At 39.5% G+C, this 12063-nt stretch overlaps 1 long non-coding RNA gene across 1 annotated transcript in view; it reads right to left on the bottom strand.

The window, feature by feature from the left end:
- Positions 1 to 11635: 11635 nt before the first annotated feature.
- LOC125452127 (uncharacterized) overlaps positions 11636 to 12063 on the bottom strand; it is a 1361-nt gene continuing 933 nt past the window's right edge. Inside the window, exon 3 of the long non-coding RNA XR_007247468.1 lies at positions 11636 to 11873. This is a non-coding gene — a long non-coding RNA (uncharacterized LOC125452127). The remainder of the gene's footprint in view (positions 11874 to 12063) is intronic.

Raw genomic sequence — 12063 nt, 5'->3', positions numbered from 1 at the left:
GAGTTTGCACATTTTCCCATGTCTGTGTGGTTTCCTCCCATAGTCCAAAAATATGCAGCTTAGGTGGACTGTTTATGATAATGTGTCTATAATATCCAGGAATGTGTAGTTTTGGTGGATTGGCTGTGGGAATTGCAGAGTTACAGGGATAGGATAGGGGGCTGGCGATGGGTCTGGGTGGGAAGCTTATCAGAGAGTCAGTGTGGACTTGATGGGCTGAATGGTCTGCTTCCAACCGCAGGTATTCTATGATTCAGAGGTGAGGGCACTATCCACTGAGTCATTGAGAACAGGCTGATGATGCATGTCTTAACAGAATTAAGAATATGAAGGAAGAGTACAGGCAGCATAGAAATCATTACCCTGTCCTGGGGATTGAGAATGGTTGATAGAAATTTCTCTGAGCTCTGGAGTTGGTTAGTCACTCCAATGTGCAAAGACTGTCAACAGCTCATAGCTAATCGCAGGGCAGTTGTGGACAAAACACCATCAATGTTAAATGATTTAATGTAAAAACTTCAATTATGAAATAATTGTGACCAAATAGATATTCCTTACAAAAATAGATTCAGGAAACTTAAGAATTACATAGAGATGTTCAGATATTAATGACATTTAAACTCAACCATCTATAATGATTGAGGTGTATCTTTCTGCTTTACACTTGTTGCATTTGAAGCTCTTCAGCAGTCACAAGTACTGGTTCTTCTTAGAAGTGAAAGAGGTAGACATCCCCCATGCAGTGCTCTACTCCCAGCTTTGAAACAGCAGGTAAGCCCCAGGTGGATCGAGGAAGCGTTTCATTGATACACTGAAGACCTCACTGGCAAAGTGTGGCGTTCCCACAGATACCTGGGAATTATTGGCCCAAGATGGTCCAAAGGGGAAGAGGAGTGTCCGGGAAGGTATTGAGCACCTTGAGACTTACCATCAGGAAATAGCAGAAGCCAGGCGAAAACAGTAAAGGAAGCACATTGCCACACCAACACCCCACCCACCCCTTCCCACAACCACCTTCTGCCCCAAGTGCAACAGAGCCTGCGGTAGACTCATCGGTCTGTACAGCCACCTACCGATTCACCATGAGAGGGGAAGACAGTCATCCTTGTCTACGTGGGCCCACCTATGATAATGATGGCATGTTTGGAATTGCTGGTCAAAAAAATTATTGGCACCTCACAGGGATTACTGCTTAGCTGTATAAGCTTGAAAAGCTGAGAAATGATTGGAGGGGCTGAACTGCAAAGATCACAATCTTTTATAGTGGGGGATGTCAGGGCACACCCCCTGAAGAACATTTGGAAGTGACTTTGCTTTTAACTGAGCAAATAGAAGAATGTTTCAAGCTCTGCCATTAAAAGGTATATTTGGTAAAAGCTATGTCAGTAAAACACCAATAACTTGAACAAACTCTGTCACATACTAAGTCTCCTCAATGATTCACTGTTTTCATAGACTCTCTACTGGACCATTCAGCTAGCACCGAATTTATTCAGAACAGTGGTAATAGGCAAGATTTTACAGGCTATGAGGTGGTGACTTGAGCGATGACAGGGTTGAGGGGGGAGACAGTGGGCAGAATATAGTGGGTAAACATATTGGGACAACTCCCTTACCCAGTCCCACTGGCAGGGCAGCTTTCAATGCTGAGTAGCTGCCTGCTGAATGGAGGCAGACAACCAATTTAAACTGTTAAGAATCCTTTTGGGGTAGAATCTTCCAGCTTGTTGGCATTTTGTGCAAGGAACTAACCCCAACCCCCACCACCACTGCCCACCCACCCCCCCACCCCGGCTGCATAGCTAGGCCACCAGTCTCCCTTCAATACGTCAGCAAAGTATTTAAAACACATCCACTTTTACTCCTGCGTATTATATTACATGCATTCATGTCAGGATAAATTGGGAGTTGAATCTGTATAGCAAAGCGATATTCTCCACTCAAAGTTCAGATAACTCCCTTAATGGCTTTGGAAGCGAGAAGAATTCCAGATCTATCTGGATAGATAGATATTCCAGATCTATCTGGATCGATAAATGCAACTAAATGCAAAGGTACAGATGAGTAAGGGCAGGATTTTTTGTACCTCTTTGCCATGTTATGAACATTGCAGTGAACTGATGTCTGCCCTCTGTTTATTACAAGCATTGGTTAAATTTTGAAAATATATCATTTAATGTAATGTGGCCATTGTTGACCACGGCAGCATTTAGTGCCCATTCTTAAATGCCATTGAGAAAGTGCTGGAGAACCACCTTCCCTGAAGTACTGTAGTTCATTTGGAATAAGTACATTACTGAGCTGTTACGAACAGAGTTCCAGAAATTTGACAGTCATAGTGAAGGGATAGATATAGTTTCTAGTCAGGATGGTTTGTGACTTGGAGAGGGACTTGCAGGGGTTTGCATTCCTATAAATTACAGTCATATAGCACAGAAAAGGCCCTTCAGCCTATTGAATCTGCACAGTTATAACTGCCACTAAAGGCACGTCAATCCTAATTTTCTGCACTTATCCCATAACCTTGATTGTCTTAATATCTAGGTAATTGCAAAATAGTTTGCATTAAATATAATATTTCCAGATTATTAATGGATAATTATTAGTTTATTACACTTTTAGATATGATCTTATTGCTTATTGGAAAAAGAAGTAACTTTCTGATTTTGTTTTGCAAGCAGACAGATCATAGTTTAGGAATGCTCATGGGAAAAAAAATGTTGTGAATGATATTTCTGTGACAATACAGTGCAAACAAGATCAGCAAAAAGATATGTGTCAAGCAGAGATAGCAGACAACTTCAGTTTGCATAAATGGCAGAGACGACCATACCAATCAGAGTAGTCCCTTTATGGGGTCCTGGGTTCTTGTTTCTCAAAAAGCAGAAATTATGCTGAACGTCTTGTCAAGATTTAACATTAAAAACTAAATGCAATGGGCAAAGTTTGAATACTGGCAGAGCAGCAATGACTGAAGCATTCCTTTCTCCTGTACTGCTGCTGCAGGGTTTTCAGCCAATCACCTTGTCTGGTATTTTAACCGTCATTGTCCAAATAAAACTTGTCAATACAATCACACTTTATACAATGTCTCTTTCTCTTGTAGCCTACAAAACTAGCAACTTGCCTAAAAGTATGAACTTATTGTTTTAACTACTCATAGTCAGGATATCAATGCCATGGGTGCGACCTATATTTGTTGCGAATTCCTAAACTGAATAGCTTAAGGCCATTTTTGATTCTGCAATTTTGATGCAAAAATGCTTAGGTGATTGTTTTTGACCAGCACGGTCACAAAAGACCAAAAGTGCTGTAGATCTCTATGCTTCTGTGAGTGGTGTCAAGTATAGAAGAAACTGTTGGGGTTCCTTCCGTGAGCACAGATATTAACAATTCAATATGGACATTTACAAAAATCTGGTTGTTTCATGGTTACCATTATAGTCTGGTGTTTAAAAACTGAATATTGTTTGTATCTCACCATGGTGAGGATTCAAACTATTTACCTCTGTATTACAAGTCTAGATCTTTTGAATCACCAGTCCAATCACATAACCATGACCTTACCACCTTTTATGACATTGAAAATTTTCAGTGTAATAAGTAAGGAAAAATGCAACAATTCTTGCGGGGGTCATTTCTTCTAAAATAAAGTGAATCAGAAAAAGGCTGAACATAAGACATGACAACTAAAACGGTATCAAAGGCAATTTAAACCTCACATTGTCCACACCCAATATACCAAAAATAATTAACTATGTTCTCTGGCCTTTTGAATTACACCTAACTAGCTTCCTGCTCTGTAACAAACCCAATCTATTAACGTAGTACCATCCACAGGAGAAATAAACTATCATACAACATTAAAAACAAACATCTCCTTGTCTGAACCCTGACAGAATTTTCAAGTATGAGATTTAAAAATATCATTAAGTTTGATTTGACCCATTTTGCAGATTATTAGTTTCTGAAAATTAATGCAATGTCCCATGAAAATAACAATTTAAAAAATGATTTATTGAAAAATGGAAAAAAAAAGACAGTTTCAAAGGAATGCTGCTAAGATTAAAGTTTTGGCATTATCCAAAATAGACTGAGTACACAACAGAAATAGATCTAAAATCCTGGTATTGGTTCAGTCACATGACTTTGCAAGTTGTTTCCAATTGATAAAAATATAGGTCACAGAATTTCTATTACTTTTCTATTACATGTTATCATTTATCCCTTCTTATCCATTTGCTACATTTCCTAATTTTTACTGGTACTGTGTTTTATTAAAAAGGTAAATCCTTTTTAATGGAAATTTCTATGTGTAATTCAAGTTCTTCATATAATCATATTTGCCATGTGTGATAAAAAGTCCCACAGCCTCCAAAGGAGACATTGAGAGACGACCACAGATATTACAGTGACACAACTCTATCTATCTTGCCATTTGGCTTTCTGAAGAATCTCCATGAACCTATTTCCCCATTCAAGAGCGAGCAACAAATTATATATAGAACTAATGGAAAAAAACATTTCTCAAACAGTAAATGTTTTCCGAATAGGTCTGTTCAGAGATATTACAATTTACCTCTGGAGCAGGTGGGACTTGAACCTGGGCTTCCTGGCTGGAGATAAGGACATTACCACTATGCAACAAGAGCCCTAATATTTGTAAAGTACCTTAAATGTAATGAAAAGTTCAAGGCACTTCACAGGAGCATGGGAAAACATAGAAGCGATGCTTATTTGAGAAAAAAGAAAGCAGTTTCTAAGTGCTGGAAATCAGAAATAACAATCCAACAAAACATCAAGTAACTCTGCGTAGATATGAAGGACTCTTTAATCCTGCAACTGAACATTCACCATCAGATCTCATACCTATTCTGATGCCAAAAGTTAATCTTTATTCCTTTCAGAATCTGCAGGCCCCTTGGTACACATCCATTTTCTGTAACATATAAAAGTTTAGATTGTGCTCACCAGGGAATATTGCACACTGAATCTGGATGACCCCCATTTTCAAATAAAACCACATGGTATCTGTATTATTGCATTTTATAACCTTACAATTCCATTCTAAGTATTGCTATGTTTTGTGTCCTTTCCAAATACTTCCCATTTAACATTCATGGCAGGAGTGTTTTTATTTTATTTGCAATCTCACCAATTGAAGTAAACAGGTCACTCACAATGTTACACCAATGTATGTGTAATCAAGGCCAATTTGTATAAAATGCTCAGTTAATCAGAATTATTTAAATCTGTCAACAAAATCATTTAGGTTCAGCAGCAACACTAAAATTAAAATCTGTGGCATCTAATGTATGAAAATGAGCAACAGGATAATGAGCCCAATTGTTTTTCATAGTGCCCTAAATGCAAACACAAAATATTGCCATTCAATGCATTACTAATGTCAAAAAATAATTAAAATGGATGCAATAGAAATATTACAAGCAGAATTTATGAGTTTCAAATTGACTCCTTCTCTAAAACCAACACAAAACATTATTGTTTAAATGACTGCATCTTTAATCAAGATAAAAGAATTGTCTATCAATCCCCACCCAATTTTTAACATTCATTCACAGGATATGAGTATTACTGGCTAGACCCGCATTTATTGCTTATCCCTAATGATCCAGAAGGCAGTTAAGAGTCAACCAAATTGCTGTGGGTGGAGAGACACATGAAGGCCAGACTAAGCAAGGATGGCAGTTTCTTTCCTTAAAGGACATTAGAGAATTGCATCGGTTTTTACACCAATTGACAATTGTTCTGTAGTCAGCTGTAGATTGTTAATTTTTGCTGAATTCTACCATCAGCCATGGCACTATTAAACCCAGGTCCCAAACCCTGGGTCTCTGGATTAATGGTCAAGCAATAATATTATTCGGTAACAATAATACCATGAGATCACCTCTTCCCCATAGCATTAAAATAAATCATAGATAAATATATCATAGAATCACAGAATCTCTACAGTGAATTTTCAGGCCATTAGGCACATCAGGTCTGAGCCGAACCTCCAAGAAGCATCCCACCCAGACATAGACCTCCACTCTATCCGCGTAACCTTGCATTTACCATGGCTAATCTACCTGACTGGCAGAGTCCTAGACATTATGGGGCAATTTAGCATGGACAATTCACTGAAGATACACATTGTAAGAAGAAACAGGTGCACCCAACAGAAACCCATGCAGACACAGGGAGAACATGCAAACTCGACACAGTCACCCAAGGCTGGAATCAGATCTGGGTCCCTGGTGCTGAGGCATCAGTGCTACCTGTGCTGCTTGCGCTTTCAACTGAGTTGATAATCACAAAATACGGCTCCTAACATCTCCTGTTTAATGTTCCTCAAGTGCCACGTAGGCTCCAAAATGGCATCACAGGTGTCTGCACACATTTCTGGTGCCAGCCATGCTGGTTTGTTGGAGGGATTGACGTATTTGCAAAGAAAATTTGCACAAGCATGGAGTGTAGATATTTTATGACGGTGATCATTACATGACACTGATTTGACAGCAGCCTCCAACAAACTGGATTTTGGAGCTAAATGTGCATTTATCAAGAAGAAGGGTAAACCATTCTTCCCCCAAACCTCTAGACCATCACTACACTTAACCACATTCTTAACACTTGCACAAAAGTGGATGCTGAAATCCTGATTTGAAAACAGGAAGTGCTGAAGAAGCTCAAAAGATTCAGCAGCATCTGCGGAGAGAGAAACAGTTAACATTTTGAGTCCAATATGGCCCTCTTCACCGACTACTGACACGTTAGTTGCTAACTTCTGCTCTGCCCCCATTATCTGATAATGGTCAGTTCATGGGCATCTGAAAGAAGAAGGGCACGAGGCGAGGACAGTGATGAGGAGACAAGTGGTGCATGTTTAAAACAGCTCAAGATTGTAAATCAGAAGAGATTGTGAGATGCATAAAAGAGGGTTACATGTAAAAACAGCATCACTATCAATGGTTTCAGTCCCGCCATTGACGATGTGGTAGCAGCTTCAACGATGGTAACTAAGACTGTCTTCACCAGGGTGAGAATATGCTAGCCTGCCTCACCTCCACATTCCACCTGCTCCTGCTGTGTCTTGTAATGCAGCAAACTTGTGATTTGTTTTCAGTCATTCTTAAGATGTGGGCATGGCCGGCTCGACCAGTATTTATTGTCCCCGCCTACATAACCTAAATAAACAAGATTGACATGGTTGATTTATAAAGGATACAAATTAAATAAAATGGGCTTGCTTTATACATGATGGGATAAACAGAGATAGCTTTTCTTGCCTTTCGAACCATTTTCTAGTAATAACATAAATTGCTTATAACTTTGTCAAAAGAAGAACGAACTGGTCAAGTGACATACAAACCACAACTTAACACAATGGAGATACTATGCAGAAATATTTCACTTAATTATTTCACAAAAATGCACGTTCTTCGACTCTACTTAATAAATCTGTTTAAAATGTCCACATTTGAAGGGGTTAAGATGATTGCCTAAATAGTAGAAATGTTATTTGAACAGCTTCCAATGTTATCTGGGATTTACGTGCCTCTAATCAACTCCCTTCTCAGTCCCTATTCTTTCCAGCAATGTACATAGTAAAGTGAGTTCTGATTAAATGTTTGGAATAAAATCACACCAAGTCTCTTGAATAAACTCTGCTGCCCTTGCTCTATTCAAAGATGTCATATGCTGTTGGCAACTTAAAGTGACAGCAATAGATGTGACTTATCAATCATGCAAAGGGAACAAAAGAGATAGAAAAACTGTTTATTATTTTCACGGAATTTCCATTATATAATTGTATGTACTCTCTGTATGAGTACCCCAGAGAAAGACATTTTGCTACTTCAAGTGCTGCAGGCTATTATGTAAGATGAATGTAAAGTGTGACGTAAGAATATCCAGAAATTAAAGGTATAAACTGAAGAGAGTAAATGAAAAATGAATGGCGAAGCTTCACTGGGAATCATATCAGTGATTTCACACAAGTTCTGTTTTATTAATAAATGATTATCCAGGTGAGTTATATAATATAGAAAGCATAATGAGAAATGACAAATAAAACACTTGTGAGGTTAATTCAACATAAGGTGACATTAGTGCAGAATGATCTCAGGGTCATACAATCTGATACATGCAACTGGTAAACAGCAGCTACTTTAAACTACACATCAAAAGATCACAAAAATGGCCACAAGTTGAACACGCTTCACCCTGTGTTTTTTTTTGACAACATCTCCTGGTATCCTTTATTTAGTTTTGAGTGCTTTCTTCCTCTTCCTGTTCCCTAATCAGATTTCTGTCATCAGTTACTGTGTTACCTTCCAAGCAGATGATGCCTGTTTTATTAAGTCATGCAATATTAAAGCATTGAGTCCAGGAATGATGCAAAGATTGAATCTCCACACAGATAACCAACTCACATTTCCCTGATCACATGACATGTCTAAAGACCTGTAATGGCTGGAATACTGATAATTGAAGCTTGGTGGTAGAAGTGTGGGCCTGAGTTCTCAAATACCCAAGTGGTCTGGTAACTGACTCAGTTACAAAGGAGTACAAACTAATGAAAAAGTGTATGAATACTAATAGGTCAACATAAAACAAAGACAAATGGAGGTAGCTGAATTCTCCACTTCCTCTTTCAATTTTTTCCCTTGTTCTTCTCAGTGATAGAGGGAAGCCAGTGCACAAGCTCAGGTTATTTTCTGTTTCTCACACGAGTGGCCATTTTTAGCAGTGAAACTGGTCTCTACCAGCAGTATTAAAAGGCTAATAATGAACTGGCAGCCAAATCTTCACTGCACCCGGTCTACTTCCACTAAGTTCACAATAGTTATTCTATGGAAACTCATTATCCTATCACATTGTCAACTTTTGCTTGGCTTGACTTTTGAAATCTTGGTAATATTTTCAAAATCAATGAAAAATGAAGACTGGCATGGTGAAAGTTCAACTGCCAAGTGCTAGTTACGTACTACAAGACCAATTTTGCTAACTTAATGCACAAATTAAAGAAGTTAATGCTTACAAAATATACAATAATAGAGATCAGAATAATTTACCTGAGTTCTGTTGTCAACTACAGTCAAGACAAACTGTATATCTCCACCGCATAACCACCAGAAGTGATGCTTAACAGAATCCCTGGATGAGTTTCCTTCACCCTGTTCTACTTACTGAGAGCTGAGATCAGTGGTGACATCCCAAATGTTATAACATTACAATTCAGTTCATGAACCACAGATATTTTGATTGAATGTAGTAGCACTACACTGAATGACCAAATATGTCACCAACCCACGAGGGAACCTGTTATAAATCATCAGTTAGTGCCAGAAAATATGAAATTTATCATTACTAACAGTATTTGCTTCCCCTTTTATTAATTATCATGTCCCAAATGTACAGACTTTCAGCTTTTACACTTTAAAATGGGCACAAAAGGTTGGAAGAAATGGATTTCTACTGGTCAACTAACTTCTTTTACAAATTGAATTCACTCCCCTCTATGAAGCGGGAACAAAATAAATGTTCCAGACTGGCATGACTCAATCCCTGAAACCAATCTAAAAAGGTGTTATCATTAGATTGAGTGGATCATTCAAAAACAAAGTCATTACCTGTTTCAAATCCTCATGGTGTTAAATGACAACCAGGATGTATGAATCAACATACACACTGCACACTATATGGAAAAAGTTTTTGAATTGGTAGGAAGTTACACTATTGTTTGTTTTTAAAATCATTTTGAAGCTGTTTCGCAGACAAGATTCCATCAAACAGCTGCAAGATATCTAAACAGCCAAGATAAATAACAACAATTCCTTGTAAGCAGGAGACCACAAGGAAGTGCAGCATAGTTGTTCATGGGTTAGCACCGCTGCCTCACAGTGCCAGTCACTCAGGTTCAATTCCAGCTTTGGGTGACTCTCTGTGTGGAGTTTGCACATTCTCCCCTTGTCTGTGTGGGCTTCCTCTGGCTGCTCTGGTTTCCTCCCACAGCCCAAAGATGTATAGGTTAGATGGATTGGCCATGGGAAATTACCCTGTATTATCCAGGGGTGGGTTAGCCAAGGTAAATCTAGGGTTATGGGGATAGGGAGGTGGTTTGGTTCTGGGTGGGATGCTTTTCAGAGGATGGGTGCAGACTTGATGCGCCTTTCTGCACTGTAGCCCATCTTATTCAAGTTAATCAGAGAACGAACTTCCTAGAAATCTGATTTCAAGGAACCTCGGAGCCAACAAACAGCCATTCAATTTACAAAACTCTCATTCCGAAATCTTCTAAGAAACTAGAGGCCTGTTTTGAATGAGATGGAGAATCACAAACAAGAGATTGACCTAAGTGTAACATATATATATGTAACATATAACCTTTATTTGTGTGATTGAGACGTACATTTAATTCAGCATTAGCATTTGAGAATCCATTCTTTATTTTGAAACTCATGAAAGATTGCTGTTAGAATTATTTAATTGGGTTCCATATCCTGAAGGTAAGAAAACAAATATTTCTTTTGTCACTAAGTGTACTGACTCTGGACATTAAAGGGAACCTATGAAATCTGTCAGTCATCCCCCTCTCTGATGAAGGGTCTAGGCTCGAAACGTCAGCTTTTGTGCTCCTGAGATGCTGCTTGGCCTGCAGTGTTCATCCAGCATCACACTTTGTTATCTTAGTCATGTAAGACTGTTTGAAATGAAATGATGTTCACAGTTATGAATGTCATACGGACAAAGAAAAGCAAGAAAGATATGGGGAAATATTCATTTCTTTAAAGTCTAGTATCAATTTATCTGAATCAGCTGAATTACCTGATGAAAGAGGATTTCAGCTGTCATCAATTTGTACTTTGGGTGGAATCTTTGTCTGAAATGTGGTTAGCTTGGAACATGGACGGGCACCTAATTAGGAAGGGTGCTGATGGCAGCAGTTCCTGCTACAGCTCCACCTCAATCAGAATTAACTTAGAATAGATTCCCTACAGTGTGGAAACAGGCCCTTTGGCCCAACAAGTCCACACCGCCCCTTGAAGCGTCCCACCCAGACCCATCCCCATCCCCCTATAACCCACACACCCCTGAACACTAGGGGCAATTTAGAATGGCCAATCCACCTAACCTTCCCATCTTTGGACTGTGGGAGGAAACCGGAGCAACTGGAGGAAGCCCATGCAGACAAGGGGAGAATGCGCAAACTCCATTCAGCCAGTCGCCTGAGACGGGAATCGAACCCGGGTCACTGGCGCTGTGAGGCTACAGTGCTAACCACTGAGCCACTGTGCCACCCCTTATGAGTCAACCTTCCTGCTTGAACACTAATACAGACCCTTCAGAGGTCAATAAAGGATCATTTATGAGTCACAGCCTGATTTCCTGGGATTACCACGGCAGACAGACCTGTAGCCATGTGGTGTTCCTGATTGCTGTTACAATGAAGACAACCTGTCACCTTTGTGGAAAGGGTCATAGTGATCAGCACTTAATCATAGGATCATTGGGTAGGGGTGTGTCTGTTGAAATTTCCCTACCCACCCCCCAACCCTCCCCACCAGTTGCTTCTGACATCCACGCCCCCATTGTCTACAACTGACAACTCTAGAAGCTACCTTATCACTTAGCTATGTCGGGGTCCTCCATCGTTGACTATCCATCGACCAATGCTGGAGGTCTTGATTTCAAGGGAAGGCCTGTTGGTCTTCATTGGTCACATTGCTGGATTAGCTTGTGGTTTGATAGTCTTCTCAGGAAGAGGAAGTGAGGGTGTCACCCTGTCTCTCCAGCCAATAGGCATGGACCCCAAAGTGTCAGAAAAGATTCCATCCATCAGGGCTGCACAGTTTGCTTCATTTGAGCTTGGTGAAAATAATGGAATAATTACGCTCAATAATAAACGTAACTCACAGTTGCTGCTGTCTGACCAGCAAATATTTAACTAAATGCATCACTGCCATGAGAATTAACAGTTGATTGGTCATAGAAATACGTTACTGCACAGTCCTGTTAGATCCCACCATCCTTCCCCAGCTCTACCTGCTAAGGGCA

Source organism: Stegostoma tigrinum, chromosome 5, assembly GCF_030684315.1.
Source record: "Stegostoma tigrinum isolate sSteTig4 chromosome 5, sSteTig4.hap1, whole genome shotgun sequence".
In the NCBI taxonomy this organism is placed as follows: domain Eukaryota; kingdom Metazoa; phylum Chordata; class Chondrichthyes; order Orectolobiformes; family Stegostomatidae; genus Stegostoma; species Stegostoma tigrinum.
The sequence above is the reverse complement of the archived record's forward strand: the minus strand, read 5'-3'. Positions and strand labels throughout refer to the sequence as shown.